Raw genomic sequence first — 19,452 nt, 5'->3', positions numbered from 1 at the left:
TGTTACTTCCTGGTGTCGCTAGCTGTTAACTTCACTTCATTTTTGGCTAGAAATAACACCTTTCTCATATATTATGTAAAAGCTAGTGGGAAATAAATGCTTCTAAAACTAAAAAGACTGTTTTTGGAACAGGATAACACCTCTAGAGTGATTTATAAGACATTTTGCAGATGTCACAGTGCACGACAACTTCTGCTAACTCAAAGCTAACTTCCCATGGAGTTAAATTTGTCTCATTAATACCTGCAAATGCACAGAGGGTGATCTACAAATATTCCTTGATATGCAAAACTTCTACTCTTGTCAAAAGCTCATGTACACGCACATGCAAGGACTCCTGCAGACGCCCTTAAAACTAAACTTAACTAAACTAAAAAACTTAACTAAAAAATAAGTATTGTTTTAGATTGGTAGAGGGGCTTTATTGAACATGTACAAATTGTATTTAAGACAACAGGATAATTAGTTAAACAACTGCAAATTATAAAGAACACAATGTTCATACAGCTGAGGGTATTTTAGCATTGCCTTTTAATTTTTTATGTTGTAATCCTGTTAAGTCAGTGGCCGTAAAAAGTGAAGCATGCACAGGTTTTCACTGCATCAGTGAGTTGATTTGCACCACTTTCAGTGGACTAGATGAGTTCATCATTGAAATCACCTGCTGATGTGATGCAAGTCAGTTTGAGACAGATGAGTTTAATATTTGGTATCAGTAATGTTTCTTAACAGAAACTGTGTTTCCATCTATAATTCAAACTCTACTGCTTTGTAAAAATATCATATAAACATTATACTCATTACAATGGCAGTATTCATGTTCTTTTGGTCTACTTGTTTCAAACTAATGCTCAAAGGCACAAATATTCTTTAGAGTCCCTGTTTATAACATTATATAACCCCAAATCAGAAATTTATGCAGTATTTCATTGCAGACCGTATGAACCCAAGATGTTTCCTATTTTATGTGTGGACAACCTCATTTAATTTCTTAATATCCATCCATCAAAATAATCTAAAAAAAATAAAAAGGTGGGATTTGTGCAATTTATTTTAAATATAAGAATTAAAACATCACATTTATAGCTACATTTCTTGAGACAATCCATGAGATAAAGGTACAAACATTTCAAAGTCACTGAATGTGTCTTGGACTTAATTCATTCATTACCTGAGGCCATCAAATATGGCCATCGGGTATTATCTGTCTGTCCATTTGTCTTTGCTCAAAATAAGTCCAGTCCTATTACTGCCAGAGTCTTCAAATTCACAGGGAACATTCTTGGGACACAGACCATGGACAAGTTCAAAGATGGCTAACCGTGACCTATTTTAAGAGGTTAAAAATGTTGTGAAAGTGTCGTGACACGGACCCACAACAGGGGGCATTAATGAACGGACAATGGATAAGCCAAAGTAACAATTTAATGTTGTGAATCGCACAACGAAGTACAGACAATAACAATATGGTGGAATGTCAATTATACACAAGGTGACGTGTGGGCAGGCTCGAAGATAGAAGATGTCTGGCGAGAGAAGAGCCGGATCCCACACAGCTTCCACCACCAACGGATCTGAAGAACACCGGAGTCGCCAAGCCCTGCGCCCCAGGTGGCCACTGTCTTCAGCAGTCAGACCCGGTACTGCTGGCAGAGAACAGAAACAGTATTGATAAGTGCGAGTTCGCACACTCAGTAATCCCACAGTCTGTGTTTAGTTAGGAGGGAGCACCTCCACCTCCAATCACACACTCGTGCAGCTCCTGTTTAACCACTTATCTGGTTTGGGGTGTGAGGCGAAGCCGTCGCAGTCCACACCAAACGCCAATCCCACAGATAAGGACACACCACAGGAAAACAGCTGCAAAGAAGTTCAGATTATTACTTTGTAAGTCAGCAGAGAAGTTACTTGAATGGTAGCTGATTTCTCGGCGAGGAGGTGGAGTCGCAGTCCGGCCTTTATGGAGATGGTAATGAGTTGACTGAGTGACAGCTGGTGCTGATGAAGAGTGACAGCTGTCACTCCCAGTGGCTCCGGCGCCCTCTCGTGCTTGAAGCCCGCACTCCAAGCAGGGCGCCATGTGGTGGTGGTGGGCCAGCAGTACCTCCTCTTCAGCGGCCCACACAACAAAAAAGTCACATTCTGTTTCATATTTTTATCATGCATTTTTTTTTGTGAGGGGTGTGGTGACAGCCAATCAGAGTGGAGCGGCAGTGTGACGTCACTGCCTGATCTCTCTGTAATGCTCCAAAACCACTTTGTTTATGTGTAAATATAACATGTTTCTCATATATTATGTAAAAGCTAGCAAAAAATAAACATTTCTAAAACTGAAAACGCTGTTTTTGTAACCCGATAACACATCTGGAGTGATTTACAAGATATTTTGTGGACATTAGCGTGGTGACGTGACTGGCTGGTCTCGCTAGTTGCTAACTTTGCTCCATTCGTGTATAAATATAAAGTCTTTCTCATGTATTATGTAAAAGCTACTGACAGAGAAACACTTCTACAACCCCAATTCCAATGAAGTTGGGACGTTGTGTAAAATGTAAATTAAAAACAGAATACAATGATTTGCAAATCCTCTTCAACCTATATTCAAATTAATATGCCACAAAGACAAGATATTTATTGTTCAAGCTGATCAACTTTATTGTTTTTGTGCAAATATTTGCTTATTTTAAAATGGGTGCCTGCAACACGTTTCAAAAAAGTGTCTGTAAAATGCGCAGCAAATATGAGCATATTGTCCTGTAAAAAACTTGCATAAATTATTAATCATAATTCAAGTTATACTTGGCCTATTAACAAAATTTAAAAAGTGGTGTACAGGTTGAATTCCACACGTCCAGCATGCATTCAAACAGACACTCAGTGGAGCGGATTGTGTGCTATATCTGCTTCATTTGGCCATGTGACTTTTGAGGCAGAGGCGCATAGGGTTGGGTATCGAGAACCAGTTCTTTTTGGGTATCGTTAAGAAATGATTCAATCCACCGATATCAATAGCTTTTTTGCTCAACTATTCCCTTATCGGTCCTTCAGAGTGCCCGTTGTTTTTGAGGGTGTTTGTCGGGAAAATGGTCATTTCTCTACGTTGATTGCAGACCCTGCAGCGGGTCTGTAAACCGTTTCTGCAACGCGGCTCTGCTTTGAACCTTGAACCAGCGAAGCAGTGCTTTGATCCACTTCGTTGGTTCATTGCTTCGCTCCTCTTCAGAAGCAGCAACTCCGCTTCTTAACTCCTCTCAAAGCCATTAAAATATGTCAATCGTGAGTCACTTTTGTGCGGATTAAAGTGACTAACTGGGACGCCTGTCTTGTTGCGAGAAAGAAACAAGAATCGTCCTCCGTTCTGTTGCTCCAAATGCTGAGCCGCTCTCTACTGAGTCTAGAATCCGGTCGGAAGTAATAACTTCAAAGCGAATCGCCCTTTAAATCAAATGACAGCTTTTTCCAAATGTTGTAATGCAAACAATAAACCGCAATCGATCAAAATGTTTTTCCTCCCAAAATGAGACATCTTGCTACATGCAGCAGCCCAAGACTGTCTGGCTGCAGACCTGCAGACTCCAGCAGCCGTTTAAGTTAAGCTCTGAGTATGGAGAGACATTCATGCCATTAATATCTGAAAGGAAATGCTTTTGACAAAAACTACAGATTTTTTTTAAATTTCTATTTATGTCCAGAGATCAAGGATCCAGTGACCAATTTCATATTTATTAAATGTTGTTGACATAGAAAACCTGTAAAGCCTACTTATAGTACATAGAAAATTCACAGGAGGTATCGATAAGGGAATTGATAAGGAATCTGATCGATAAGCGGAATTGATAATGGTATCAATATCAATAAAATCTTATCAATACCCATCCCTAGAGACACGTCAGTAGACTCCAGAGGGTTAAGGTGATTAGCTGATATCCAGTTGAATTGACTCACAGTTTGAAGGCAGCTGGTGAACTTGTTACAGTTGTTACTGTGTACCAACATTTTAACAGTAATTCAGTGGATTAGCAGCCACACAGGGAGGGTATGGCAGTGTTGCCTTGGGGCCCAGGTCTGTATCCAGACACTCAGTTGATGGTACTCCTAAAACGTTGGGTGAGGGAAAATTGAATATAAAATGATTTCGATTTTTTCCTATAGCCTACCTTCTCCCCGATGACAGCTCCGATGCGCTGGTCCATCTCGGACAGTGTTTGGGTGTCTGCTGTTCCCGCTCTAGTCCACTGCATCTCCTGTCGGGATTTTGATATATATATAATATATATATATATATTTTTTTGGTGTCTCATATTAAATCGAACTATTTCTTTTTCACCTCCTCGGTTGTGCGTCCTTCTCCGGATACTGCATTCACTGCATGTGTGACTGCCTCCCATGCTTGCTTGCTTTTTGTTGGTGTTGGTGTAACAAGCACTGTGGTTACTGAATAGAAATTTTCTTCCTGTGGCTGATTTCCTGCAGGAGTGCTTCCATCTCTGATCTGCCAAAGTTCTTTTTTCTCATTGCCTGCTGTGCTGAATTTGATTTGCTTTTTGCTTTTGGCATTTTGTGTTGTGTGGGCCGCCAGAAGAGGAGGTGCTGCTGGCCCACCACCAGATGGCGCCCTGCCTGAAGTGCGGGCTTCAGGCACGAGAGGGCGCTGCCGCCATGGACACAGCCGGGGGTGACAGCTGTCACCCATCTACACTCCATCATACTACTCCATAAAACCCGGACGTCATCTCCACCTCGTTGCCGAGATATCATCTACCTGTGAAGGTAATATCCTCAGCCAGAAGCTAATTGTGTCTTAGTCTGAATTCATTTTGCAACTGCTTTCCTGTGGAGTGCCTTATCAGTGAGGTTGGTGTAATCAGCGACGGCTTCGCTTCACACCCCAGCCAGATAAGTGTTGAGACAGGAGCTGCACGAGTGTGTGTGAGAGGTGGAGGTGGAATCTCCACCATTGTTGTTACTGGGTGTACACACACCCACTTCTTATTGTTTCTGCTCCTCGCCAGCAGTACCAGATTCAACATTCGGAGACGGTGGCCACCTGGGGACTCGGGACTTGGCGGCTCCAGTATTCTCCAGGTTCGGTGGCGGAGGAAATCGTGTGGTTCCGGTTCTTCTCAGGACAGACGTCTTCTATCCTCGAACCTGCCCACACGTCACCATTGTGGATTGACTGTTTGCAAAATTCTGTATTCCTCTGTATTGTGGTTGTGCTCATTCACAACAGTAAAGTGTTCATATTCGACTCTTTCATTGTCCGTTCATTTACGCCCCCTGTTGTGGGTCCGTGTCACTACACTTTCCCAACATTTTGTTCCTCTTTATGAAATCTGCATCTGCTCATTTTTATGGGTGTTGATGGGCTGTTACTTACTTACTGTTGCCAATCATATGTTAATTAGGCTCACCAGGCACGTACTTTCAATTCACGAGGAGATGGGATTAATCAATTTAAAAACTCTGCTTTGAACAATTCTGCGGTTTAAGAACATGATGATTAATCTGACATAAGTTTTCTTAAGAACCTTCTTAGGGACAGTTTAAGAAGGAATGTAAGAAGATTCTTAAGAAGATATTGGTGAATGAGGACCAATGTTCATACGGCTGAGGGTATTTTAGCATTGCGTTATTTTTTCCTATTCTCACTCAAATCAAGGGTCATCCTCGCAGTTCATGAGGTAGCTGCACCCTGGACAGGATGGCAGTCTATCGCAGGGCTAGATATAGACAAACAAACTAATTCACACGCATACCAACAGTCAATTTAAAGTTTCCAATTCACCTAACCTGTATGTTCATGGATGTGGGAGGAAGCCAGAGCACCCAGAGGGCACCCACATGAACATTTGGAGAACATGCAAACTCCACACAGGACCATGTGAGAAGCAAGCTATGATGTAACAGGGCTACTGTGCCATTTACATCAGTCATTAAGAAATGCAAACGGTATGTCACTGTATGGTAAATCTATGACAAGTCAGTAGTTCTCAAAATTTGAGTGACCATACTGGATGGAGACTGGTGAGGGAAGCCACCAAGCCTGGAAATTAACTGTGGTAAGTTTAATGACTGTTGTTATAAACAATATTAATACATACTGGATACATCTCAAAATATTTAAACAGAAATCAGATAAATAAAGTCAGAGCTTCAGCGTGGACAGCAATCGCACCAACACACTGGACCAAGTCAAGTCAACCTACTTTGTGTTTATGTTACAAGAATTAAACAATTTTTTGGATTAGCCTTGTCAAAATAATTGTTAGTTACAACCCTCACCCGCTCATGATCATTGAATAGGATATATCCAAATTAATCCTGGAAACAGTGATCAGCAGCTCTGTGATCAGAATAATGGTTAAGGGGTGAAGCACCACTGATGTCGACCTGCAGTAGCGGGGATTTATCTTCACACCAGCAGAGCATCACATTGTGTTTGAGGTCTAAAAATTTAGCATGGTGATTTGAAGTAAAGCAAAACTGCCAGAAAAAATACAGGAAGGCGACATAACAAAAGTGGCTGGCAAAAAAGCACACCATTGATAATCCTCTGACGTCTAAAATTACCGGGCACATCTTAAATGTAAACTGGAAAAACCAAAATAGAACACAGTGCTGAAAAAGACATTTGAATAAGACAGTTGGGGTAAGAGAAAATCAGAATTAAAATTCCACAAGCAGAAAGCAATTAAAAATTGCAAATGTGTGTCCCTTTACTTGTTTGCTGCCACAACCTTTAGTCTGTCTCTGCATAAACGAACTAATCATTTATACAGCCTGTTCACTTATTCCTTAATATTCAGAGCAAGTACCAGCACACCATCTACCTGCGAACATATTAAAGTATAATGCAGAAATATTAATAGTAATCATTCAACAATAATATATTTATTAAAACCATTCCCTCTTGACTGATTTGGTACCACTCTAACAGTAATGTGTCAGGGTGTGATGAAGGATTCTGACTGTCACACAGTATTCTCTTCACTTGGAAATTTACCATCAATTACCCATTGCAACTGGTGATTCCCACAAGAATAAGATTGCCAATAATTGGGTCAAGATCCTAAAATGACTTTTGTCATCTCTTCCCATTTACAGTCATGCATTTCGAAGAACCAGAAGACTGTCAACAACATAATCTGGTTAAAATGGTGATCCACCTACTAAAAATAGGGCCAAGGAAATTAACAAATTCACAAAGATTCTGGTGATATCAGTATGGGAAATAGATTTTTTTCCCAACTCTGACTATGATGAATGATTCATTAATCTGACAGGGAATTAATATTATTAATTTATATTGCATTTCTATGTATTGTTGACTGGAATTATATCTGAGGGTAGGGTGGAAAAGAGTTTGGTTTCTGCGCACATCTGGGGAGGTGATGGTCTATTAAGTAGTGGGCTTTCGACCAAACGATCCTTCAGTTCCCTACCAGACCAGAAAATCATGAAGGGCCTCTGGGAAAGGTGCTTAATCCCCCAGTTGCTCCCAGTGTACAGTTGAGCGCCTTGCATGGCAGCACCTGGCAGCGGTGTGTGTGTGTGTGTGTGTGTGAAAGAGAATTGGTGAATGTGAGGCATCAGTGTAAAGTGCTTTCAGCTTGTCATTCAGGTGGAAACGTGCTATATGAACTCAGTCTGTTTACCTGTTGTTTCAGTTTTCAAAGTAAGGAGACAGTTTGTTTCGCACTTGGATTGCAGATTGTTTTAGCATTGCTGCCTTTGTGTTAGAGCTCCAACAAATACGAGGTCTATTAGAAAAGTATCCGACCTTATTATTTTTTCAAAAACCATATGGATTTGAATCACGTGTGATTACATCAGACATGCTTGAACCCTCGTTGGCATGCGAGAGTTTTTTCACGCCTGTCGGTTACGTCATTCGCCTGTGGGCAGTCTTTGAGTGAGGAGTCGTCCACCCGCTCGTCGATTTTTTTCATTGTTTAGGAATGGCTCAGAGACTGTTGCTTTGTTTGATAAAAATTTTTTCAAAACTGTAAGGCACAACTGAGTGGACACCATTCAATAAATTCAGCTGGTTTTCGGTAAAAATTTTAACGGCTGATGAGAGATTTTGGTCTGGTAGTGTCGCTTTAAGGACGGTCCACGGCGCCTGACGGCGATCTGCGCTTCGAGGCGGCAGCGTCTCGCAGTTTCAAGTTGAAAACTTCCACATTTCAGGCTCTGTTGATGCAGTAAGTCGTCAGAGAACAGAGAACTTTCAGAAGAAGTCGGCATGAGGAGTTTATTCGGACATTCCATTGTTAACGGTCATTTTGTAATGAAAGAACGTGCGGGCAGAGTCGCATGTCGGGCTGGACCCGACCGCGGGGGGTCGCGGCAGGAAAAACACCTCCGTTGGAAATCTTAACGGGCAAGTTGGAACATGCCCAAGCTGTTAAACAATTTCTCAGTTACTCACTTGTTGAAAGCCATTAAAAGCCGCCTGAATTCTACAAATGGTTTTCAACACGGAGGTGTTTTTCCTGTCGCGGCGCACACAGATTTGCCGAGTCGTCACGGAAACGACTCGGCGAATTTGCGCGTACGTCTTTCATTAAAAAAATGTCCTTAAACAGTGGAATGTCCGCATAAATTCCTCATGCCGGCCTCTTCTGAATCTTCTCTGTTCTCTCACGATGTCCTGGGTGAATTAAGCCTTAAATTAGGATGTTTTAAGCTCGAAACAGGCCGACGACAGCGCCTGGAAGCGCTGCAGGACGTCCCGCTCCGTGGGAAGTCCTTACACCGACAGAAACACCCCATAATCTCTCATCAGCCGTTAAACTTTTCACAGAAAACCAGCTTAATTTCTCGAATAGTGTCCACTCGGATATTCCTCACAGGTCCAGAAAAAATTTTGATAAAGCAATGCGCGCCGTCTCGAGCAGCGTGTGAAACAAAGGAATTCAGCCGAGAGGGCGGGACCACATCTCACTCAAGGTCTGCCCACAGGGAAATGACGTCACCGACACGCCATATAGTTAAAAAAAAAATAAAAGGGTCGGTTTATTATCTAAGAGACCTCGTATTGATATGTGACAATGATACAAAGCCAGACGAGGCCAGGGTGTTGATATATGTTGTTTGTACCTTTGCCAATTGAGTTGTGCGCACTCATCTGCACGCAATCCTTGGTTTTACCCGCTGATAAACTGCAGTTGACCTCTTGCTAGTCATCCCCAAACCTGCTGTCTTTTTTCACTGTCCTTGTTTGTTCCTTTTCTCCCTCATTAGCACGGGTACACTTGGATATTCTGTAGCACATTGGCACAGAGGAGGCAGGTGGTGATAGGGAGGAGACCACTTGTCATGCCATTTGCTGTAACAACATGAACTGATCTCAATGTTGTGAAGCAAAAACATAGCTGTAATTGCGTAATCCCAGTGTCGCCGATCGAACAATCCCCCTTAAAATCGGTCCGCCCTACCTTCACTGCGCATGCGTCATCAGCCGCAGTTCACTGATTATCACCTCGTTTCTGCTTAGAACTGCACTCCAGTCATCATTTACCTCAGTGACAGATATCTGAGGCTTTTGTACAACAATCATTTCCACATAAATTCAGCATTATTTCATCATAAAAGACGGAGGAAGCGATCAGAGCGCCACAGCTACACGAGCTGCTTCCTGATGCGTTCACTGCATGTCGGTCATTTCAAAGCGTCACAGACTGTTGCCTCATTTCTGCATAAAACAGCCTTGTTTCTGCTTAAAACTGACTTTAGAATGATTTAAGAGGTTTTATTTTGTCATCTGATGGTTAATAATCACATTAATCCATTTGATCGCTTTGGGTGAAGAGACTCTGTCTCAGACGAGCTACTGAACTCTGAAATGACATGTGCAGTGGAGGCAGGGCGGACCAATTTTTAGGGACGGCCCGTTCATGCTGTGGCAGCGGCTTTGCTTAACCTATATACACAAACTCACACAACATGTTCATACAAACTGTCAGAGGCTCTTCACTTCACTCTGCTTGAAGAGGCAATAGGATGTTGTGGATTCTGGCAGAGAGAGAGTTCACACTTATGGTAGGCAGGTAGGAGTCACAACACGCAGCCTACTGTAGTGATGCATCTTGTCACTGATGTACTGTACATGCCAACTGGCAGTTCTATTTATAGAGCTTCCCTCTTAACAATATTTACCCAGTGCACCTTGGCTAAAATTCCCATGGGTAATATTTAGTTTAGCCTGACTTATGTTACAGTCACAGCAAATCTGACAGGACTGGCAATGCTCATTAGCCTGTATCCAAGGAATGTGAACAGTTAGTTATTCTTTTGCCATGACACCTTGCTGATGCAATCTAACACTAGACCTTTATGTAGGGCTGAAACTGTTGTATGGCTGGGGGGCCTGGCTGCCTTTTTGTTTCTGTCTCTTGTTTTTCCTTCCAGGTGGCTTGCATTTGGGACTGAGTGGCTGTGTAGCTGAATTTATCAGGACCTCACCCTGATCACCTGCGGCTCGTCAGGACTCACAGCTGTGGTGCATCTACATGGATTGGAACATGGTGGCATTTAAGACTGGAGTACACAGTGTGTATTTGCCAGAGACTCGACCTTGTGACCAGACGGGTGAGATCGTCGTCTCAAGAGCCATCTCATCATCAGTGGATGCAGAGAACGTCCAGGTTTGATGCATGGTCTGTGAAAGAGGAGGGGGTGAGGTCACACGTTCGTCAGCACACTTCCTGAGGTACGTTAGATTTTGTGACTAACATTTATACAGTCAGTAAATGTGGTGTCCCTCACACCTTGTTATATTGAGCTGTATGTTGGTCGTTTAAATCAGCTTCCACTGCAGTGGAGTTTTGTGAACTGGATGTTCTATGCCTGCAGGGTGGGAAGCTGATTAGTAATTAAGCCAGGAAGTGTTTGCTGTTTGTGCACCTTTGAGCGGTCTCTCTGTGTGTAGAGTGTGGACTCACATAATGATTCCTTCTTTCACAGACTCGGTTTGTCGCGGCCACCTGGGGGGTGACGGCGGGGTCCTTGGGTCCGAACCAGTTCTGGCTCCGGACCGTTAGCGCTGCTGGGAGCGCACCGCAATCCACCACGCCAGACCGCGCACTTTTATATTTTTCACAGCACTGTTATGTTCATTAAACTCTGTTATCCTTTGTACTGTGCTCTGCTTATTTTATACTGGGTCCTTCAAACGCTGGTCGGTTCTCCGGGCTGCATCCGACACATAACAGTAGTCTCTGGCCAAACATCACGGACCCAGCGGTAGCAGAGACGGTAACACGCCGGGAAGGCGGCAGCAGACGTTAAGAAGTTATCCGGATCAGTTGCGGGTGCTCTCCGCCCGGATGGTGCGCGTTGGAGAACCCATTACTGAATACTGATTTGAGCGCTCATGCAGCCGTGTTCCTGTGTTTGTGCCTTATCCGTGGGTCGTGGTGGAGTGTCACTGGCGACGGCTTCGCGTCACGCTCCGACCGGATAAGAGGTTTAAACGGGAGCTGCAAGAGTGTGTCTGTAATGGGTGCACGCGCATGGCGGAGCTCTGTGGCATGGGTCGCTGTGCTTCCCGTGTGACAGTTGTAGCTCCGTTTCCCCGGATGAAGATAACTACTGCGTCTGTTGTGTCAGCTCCGGTGTTATTTAGTTAAATCACATTTTTGGTTGTGTGCTGCTCACAGGAAAAGCAGCATGAATTATTTTCTGTCACCAAAGGGGGTTTTTCATTTTTAGCACTTTGGCTCCCTCTTTTGGTGACTGAGTCACATTACCGTCAAGCTCTTAAGTTGGAACAGGTGTGTTCCATTTGTTTGAGCTTGACGGTATAAATCACTTATTAATTTTGTGTGTGTTCATTTTGTGTGGGTGTTTTTTGAGTTGGTTTTTGTGTGGGGTTTTTATTTGTACACTATTTAGTGTCTGGGGTCGTGACCCTGCAGTTCTGTCAAAAAAAAAAAAGGACCCAAGCAACCTTATGTTAGTCTGTTAGTCTTTCTTTTTTATTTCTTTCAGTTTCACCTCCCAGGGTTTGATGGGACGGTCCCCTGGGGGGTCATGGGGGGGTAATTGGGTTGTTTTTTCTTTGTTTTGTTTTGTTTTTTGTTATGCCCTCTCTTCTCCTCTGACTCCAGCCGGGTGAGTCGTAGAGTCGGCGTTGCTGGAGTGGTGCAGTTTGGTTATGCTGGGCGTTTCCCAGGTAACCTCTGCACCCGGGAGGGGAGGGGGGGGGTTTGGGTTGTTTTCTTTTGTTCCCTCTCTTCTCCTCTGGCTCCAGCCGTGTGAGCCGTAGTGTCGGCGTTGCTGGAGTGGTGCAGTTTGGTTATGCTGGGCGTTTCCCGGGTAACCTCTGCACCTGGGAGGGGATGTTTTTGTTTGTCGTTTCCCTGTTCCACCTCCGGCTTCAGCACACCTTTGAGCCGTCTGCCATCGGCGTGGCTGAGGTTTGGGGCAGTGGGATATACCCGCAGCTGGTGGCTGGTTTAGAAGTCGGAGGAGTGGCGCCATTTTGTGCCGTCTGCCATAACCACTGTTCCACTCCTCCCGGTTGGCTTCTGGGGTATAGTCACGGTTGGTGACACTGGACGTGCTTCCAGTTTCCACTGCGCCAAGGGGGTGGGGTTGGGGTTGTTTTGTTTGTATGTTTTTTTTTTTCTCCTTTTGTTTTTCCCCCCAGTTTCCGCCCTCAGGGTTTGACTGTGGTGTCCTCTGGGGGGGAAAGGGCTGTGGGTCCATCTAGCCATAGACGGCCGGGGCTGGGTCCATTGGTCATGAGGGGAGGCGTCTCCTGGGGTTGATGGAATGGTCCTCTGGGAGGCGCTGGGAGTCCCCGTGGGTGACGTTGGATCCCAGAGGGACCTCGGCTGTGGTTATTACTCCTGGAGCTGGCGGGATGTCCTCTGTGGGGTGTTGGTCCCTACATGTCGTTGGGGGGGGGGGGGGGGGGGTGTTAGTAGTTTTATTTGCAAGCTTAAGTTTGGGTTTTTGTTTTCTCCCCTTCCCGGGGTTTGATGGAACGGTCCTCTGGGGGGGGTGTTAGTGTTTTTATTTGTTAGCTTAAGTTTGGGTTGTTTTTCTTTTCTCCCCTTCCCGGGGTTTGATGGAATGGGCCTCTGGGGAGGGGGGGGTGTTTTGGTTGTTTGTGTTTGTCTTTTTTGTTTTATGACTAATCAGACTGTGAACATGGTTGGACAAAGGCTGACCGCACAGGTTCAAGAACTCCTGGCCACACCTGTGCTAATTGACTGATAGAAACAAGGGCAAAGATGCAGCCAGAGGAGAAGACATCTACCGTTCTGTTAGATGAAGATTCTGTTGGAAGATGAATGCGGATACGGTTTCCAGCCATGGTCCATGGAGGGGGGTGTTTCTCCTGGGCCAGGTTTATGTGGTCGCCGGGAGGCTTCCCGTGAGGGTGGGGTACTGTTGTATGGCTGGGGGGCCTGGCTGCCTTTTTGTTTCTGTCTTTTGTTTTTCCTTCCAGGTGGCTTGCATTTGGGACTGAGTGGCTGTGTAGCTGAGTTTATCAGGACCTCACCCTGATCACCTGCGGCTCGTCAGGACTCACAGCTGTGGTGCATCTACATGGATTGGAACATGGTGGCATTTAAGACTGGAGTACACAGTGTGTGTTTGCCAGAGACTCGACCTTGTGACCAGACGGGTGAGATCGTCGTCTCAAGAGCCATCTCATCATCAGTGGATGCAGAGAACGTCCAGGTTTGATGCATGGTCTGTGAAAGAGGAGGGGGTGAGGTCACACGTTCGTCAGCACACTTCCTGAGGTACGTTAGATTTTGTGACTAACATTTATACAGTCAGTAAATGTGGTGTCCCTCACACCTTGTTATATTGAGCTGTATGTTGGTCATTTAAATCAGCTTCCACTGCAGTGGAGTTTTGTGAACTGGATGTTCTATGCCTGCAGGGTGGGAAGCTGATTAGTAATTAAGCCAGGAAGTGTTTGCTGTTTGTGCACCTTTGAGCGGTCTCTCTATGTGTAGAGTGTGGACTCACATAATGATTCCTTCTTTCACAGACTCGGTTTGTCGCGGCCACCTGGGGGGTGTCGGCGGGGTCCTTGGGTCCGAACCAGTTCTGGCTCCGGACCGTTAGCACTGCTGGGAGCGCACTGCAATCCACCACGCCAGACCGCGCACTTTTATATTTTTCACAGCACTGTTATGTTCATTAAACTCTGTTATCCTTTGTACCGTGCTCTGCTTATTTTATACTGGGTCCTTCAAATGCTGGTCGGTTCTCCGGGCTGCGTCCGACACATAACAGAAACAATTAATCAAGTAACTTGAATAATCCGATGACAAATGTTTTACATTTTTATAATGTTTTAATGATTACAAAAAAATTTTTGCCTCAATGATTTGTTTAATGTAGTAGTACTTACGCCAGGCCTGTATATGGCGCTGTGATGCTCCCACAAAAAACAGACCATAGATCATGCGCGTTAGGGCGGTTCATGTTATATAGTGGAAAAATAAAAGTTGTGAGAGACTTTGGGCCACATGTTGTTTTTGTTCCACTTGGGGTTTTATAGGTGCAAACCAAAATTGAACTCAATCATATAAGATTTAGAGGTCCCCCCAGTGTGACACATTTTCCTCTCCCTCTGCTGGCAAGGCAACGTCACCCTAATGGCCCAGTCACATGGCACAGGACAATTCCTGAACAAAGGGAAAAAGTAAAAAAAAAAGTCACAACGCATTGAGAAAAGGTGGACGAAAGAGCTTTATCACCGAATAGCCTGCGAAGCAAGAGCGCAAAAGGGACGAAAGAGGAACTTAACAAAACCGAAGCTAACAATCTCGATGCTTTAAATGAAATGCACCTGGAGTCACAGCTGGAGCAGTGTGTGTCTGCATCTCTGAGTTCCAGGACTCGGTGCTGGGACGGAGCTCATAGCACCTGAGTCCTGGAGAAACTGCAAACAGAAGCTGTGGAGATCTGTGTGCACGTCAGTGGACCACCTGCTGTGGTTCCTCGTCCAGAACAATAGAGGGATAATCTCTTTCATCATCAGAATCCTCACTGTCTGTCAGGACGCTGCGTGCTCCGTCTGGCTCCAATTGAGAGAGAGAGAAAAAAAAAACCTCTGGTGTTCCGTGGTCACTACTGTATCACTGTATTCTTCTAAGCCATATAAAGAAAACTGTCAAGAGGGGGAATAAATATAAGTGTAAAGATGATTGAATATATCAGAACAGTAAATTGATGAGTCCATGTGCATGCAGGGCATTGACTCCCATGTGCCGTTATTACACCAGCTGCAGCTGATCCACAATGTGAATTCTGCCTTCCAGAACAGCTCTTTATATTATCATTTGGATTATCTACCTGTTGCCACATGTACATAAGGGCTAGATTGTCATTCCTACACTCATATTGTTATATTTAATTAAAACAAATAAGAAGCACACGCAGCAGCTGCTGCTGCCGCTGATGCTGCGTTCAAGTACCGTCGGAAATTACACAATTTCTTTGTTGTTTCAAATTCAGCAGTTGTTTGTGGCAAAATAATTAATTGTATCCACACAGAAGATTAATTTTGGCCTATATAAGGTGCCTGAGCCCAGCGAAGCTGACCCCCCCCCCTCCAGATAAAAAAAATCCAAGCAGCAGGCTGAGTTTGCCCTGTAATTTCCAACGGTAAATGAATGCAGCAGCAGCCTCAGCGCTCACAAACCGGCTTCTGCATTGTGTGAAAACATTCAGCTGGTGGAACTAAGTCAAACTAAACAGTAAGAACGACAGCAAAACGAAACATGGACGAATTAAGGTTTTTCTTGCCCTTCGTTCAAATTTTTCAACAGTTTAAAAATCCGGACGAATTAAGGTTTTTCTTGCCCTTCGTTCAAATTTTTCAACAGTTTAAAAATCCTGATGAAGCGCCAGCTGCAGGAACGAAGCTGCGCAAAGGTTAAAGGATGCCAATGAAAGTCCAAATTTCTTGTTTCGTCAGGGCTTCGTTCCCCTTTAAGTGCCGTGTGACTGGGCCATAACAGGAGAAGACTCTGATGCCATTATTTTTCTTTTACAGGTACATGTGATGGCTTCTAGTCACAAAAAGTGGTGGTTGATAGGTCACCCAGAGGAGAACATTACTGGAATTACTGGATTACTACATTGCTTGTTTAGGGAAAATTGTTGCATTGTGGGGGACCCCACAACCCAATCCCCATTGTCCAATTACAATAAAATTTGACACCGATCTTTTATTTTATTTGTGCAACAAGAACGACATGTGGTCCAAAAGATTTTGTAACATTTGACATTTTGAACAGGTCTAATGCGGATAACTATTGTAAGAGCTAATCAATATAGCAGGTGACGCTACAACTTTACACAGCCGCACGCTGAGTCAAATAAAGGCTTTAAAGAGAAAGAGGGTCCGCACTGATCATCTGAAATGGACTTATTGTGCATTTAAAGTGAAGCAGTGTGTTTGTATATTAAAAAAAATAGTTTGGTCCACTGACTGCTCTCCACCTCCAGCACTTAAAGTGAATCATGTTAACTTTTCAAAAAATGCATTTATTCGGAATTGATCACTTTTTATCAATAGGCTGCACAGTTGATTTATCAGTGCAGCTTTTGTGGAAATGCTACCCTCCGCAGCCATTTTTCCCAAGGCTGTGTTCACCTTCACATGCAGCATCAGAATCAGAATAAAGGCGCTTGGTCCATACTGACTCCTCGGTCTGATATTCCTGTACAAACCAAGCAAACTTTATTATATGGCTGTTATACATGTAAACATGCAAACTTACAGTATCACCCAAATATGCTGCTTACGGTGTTGAGCCCGTTTGCTTTCTTCACCTCCATGAAGAACTTGCTAACAGATGATCCGGCTGTTAGCTAGTAAGCTTTCAATCTGTTTTTTTTTTTTTTCCAGTGCTGTTTAGATATTTATGGAGTACGCTCATGTCCGACTTGGTTTTTCGAATCGTGATTTTAGCTTCCTGGTTTGTAATGAATGATTGTCATGGTAACCAGTCCGGATATGGGAAACTATCCGACCGGTACTCAGCCGATTAGTGCGCGCGTAGAGTCACAGCCATATAATAATAGCTTTTAGTGGCCAGGTATCCACAGAATACAAGGAATTTCACTTCGGTTTGAGCTGCACTGTCTCTGTACGGCATGTATAATATACACTAAACACTGAATTAATCACATTAACAAAAAGTGCAAATGAAAGTAAAGTAAAATAAATGAACACAAGTAAAATAAAATGTTCAGTAAGAGGAAAAAAAGAAAGTCCTGTCTGCAAACTGAAGATTTCACAGATCACCTGGGAAAGCTCCAAAACTCTTAATGACATGAAAAAAATACACCCTAAACTTAAAAATCTGCATGATGGCACAGTGACACTGTGCCATTGCTTAGGGAGAGCCCTGCCACTACTGATATTGTTTAAAAACACAAAAGTACTTTTTATCTGATTACTCAACTAATCAATAAAACAATTGATAGAATACTCTGTTCCAAAAATATTCGATAGCTGCAGCCCTAGCTGTATGCACTCACAACTTCAGTTTCAGTCCTTTGTTGTCAAATGTGCTAATACAAAAGGGATCACTTATGTCACATTCTTTGATCCTCATTATTCATCGTTAATCTTTCAACATTGTGGAGGAGTTTTTGTTGTTGTTGCCTTTTCTCTCTGTCTTTCTTTGATCTTGTAATCAGGATCAAATTAAATTAATCATTAAATGTCAGTTCCTAACCCTGTAACTCTTGTCTCCCAATTTTTGAATGTCGATTGTGTTCATGCTGCAGTATGGTTGAACTGAATCGGGATCAAAGGTAGGATCAGAATAAAATGGGTTTGGATTAAAGATCAAGCCTTAGAGCAAAATGGGAAAAAAGGGAAGGGGAACTGTGGAGTGGTCAAAGTTTGAACCCTTGATCTGTATTAAGAAGTGTGTATCAAATGTAAAAGACAGGAAAATGAACAAAGGAATCAGGAAAAAGATTAACAATTAAAGACAATCTACCCTTTGGTCGTGATGAAAAAAGTTTGGGTCAGAACATTGAAGATCAAAGACAAGAGCCATCCTTTTATCTGGATCTGGGTCAAGATATAACAAAGTCTTCCTTGAGACAGAGCCCATGTGTCCACCAAATTTCATGGAAATCTGTTCATGCCCAGAGAAATGTGCCACATGACCAAAATGTTGAGTCTGGCGTTCCCTCATAATTTTAATTTTCAATTTCAATTTATTTTCATTTATATAGCACCAAATCAAAACAAGGTTGCCTCAAGGCACTTCACACAAGTAAGGTCTAACCTTACCAACCCCCAGAGCAACAGTGGTAAGGAAACACTCCCTCTGAGGAAGAAACCTCAAGCAGACCAGACTCAAAGGGGTGACCCTCTGCTTGGGCCATGCTACAGACACAAATTACAGAACAATTCACAGAACGAATATACAGGAAATGTTGCCGGTGCACAGGACGGTTTCCGGAACAGACACCACACCCATCTCTGGATGGAGCTGCACCTCAAACAGAGAGAAAAGAAAACAAAAACAGAATCAAGCATCAGAAAGATAACAAATACAGTGTAATTTGTCAGCATTAAGCAACAAGAAAAACAAGAAATATTAAGGTGATCGCCAGCCACTAGCCCTAAGCTTCACTAAAAGACCCAGAAATTAAAGATAAGATAAAGTTGAGGCTGCGGCACTCTCCGTTTCCTAATAAAATGAATTAAAAGAGTAAAAAGTCTAGAAACATACTATGCCAGTATGCTAGCCATACGAAAGGGAAAATAATTGTGTCTTATGTCTGGACTTGAAAGTCTCTACAAAATCTGACTGTTTTATTGACGCAAGGAGATCATTCCACAGAACAGGGACACAATAAGAGAAAGCTCTGTGACCCGCAGACTTTTTATTCACCCTAGGGACACAAAGTAGTCCTGCACCTTAAGAACGCAAAGCCCGTACGTAGGGTTTAATTAGGTCAGCTAGGTAGTGAGGCGCCAGTCTGTGAACAGTTTTGTAGGCTAGTAGCAGAGCCTTAAAATCACATGGACAGGAAGCCACTGAAGAGATGCCAAAATGAGTGTAATGTGGTCAAACTTTCTGCTTCATGTCAAAAGTCTGGCAGCAGCATTTTTAACCAATTGGAGACCCCTAATGCTGGACTGCGGTCAACCAGAAAATAGAACAATGCAGTAGTCCAATCTTGAAGAGACAAACACATAAATCAGGGTCTCAGCATGATGCATAGACAGGATGGGACAAATCTTCACTATGTTTCGCAGATGGAAAGAAGCACCCCTCATAATATCTCTAATGTGGAGGTCAAAGGACAAAGGGTCAAATGTAGGATCAAAAATTACCCCAAGGTTCCTCACTTTGTCAGTGTGATGTATGACACCCGAGCCTAGGCTAAGCATTAACTGGTCAAATTGATGCCGATGTCTCACTGGACCAAGAACCA

General features: G+C 43.4%; 1 long non-coding RNA gene across 1 annotated transcript; it reads left to right on the top strand.

Annotated features, from left to right (window-relative positions):
* The first annotated feature begins 1,417 nt into the window (after positions 1–1,417).
* On the top strand, positions 1,418–19,147 carry LOC117514073. The gene is made up of 3 exons (XR_004561796.1): positions 1,418–1,429; positions 4,005–4,011; positions 19,017–19,147. It is a non-coding gene; the product is annotated as an uncharacterized LOC117514073 (long non-coding RNA).
* Positions 19,148–19,452: the final 305 nt, after the last annotated feature.

The sequence above is a fragment of the Thalassophryne amazonica genome, chromosome 7 (genome assembly GCF_902500255.1).
Source record: "Thalassophryne amazonica chromosome 7, fThaAma1.1, whole genome shotgun sequence".
Lineage (NCBI taxonomy): Eukaryota > Metazoa > Chordata > Actinopteri > Batrachoidiformes > Batrachoididae > Thalassophryne > Thalassophryne amazonica.
The sequence above is the reverse complement of the archived record's forward strand: the minus strand, read 5'-3'. Positions and strand labels throughout refer to the sequence as shown.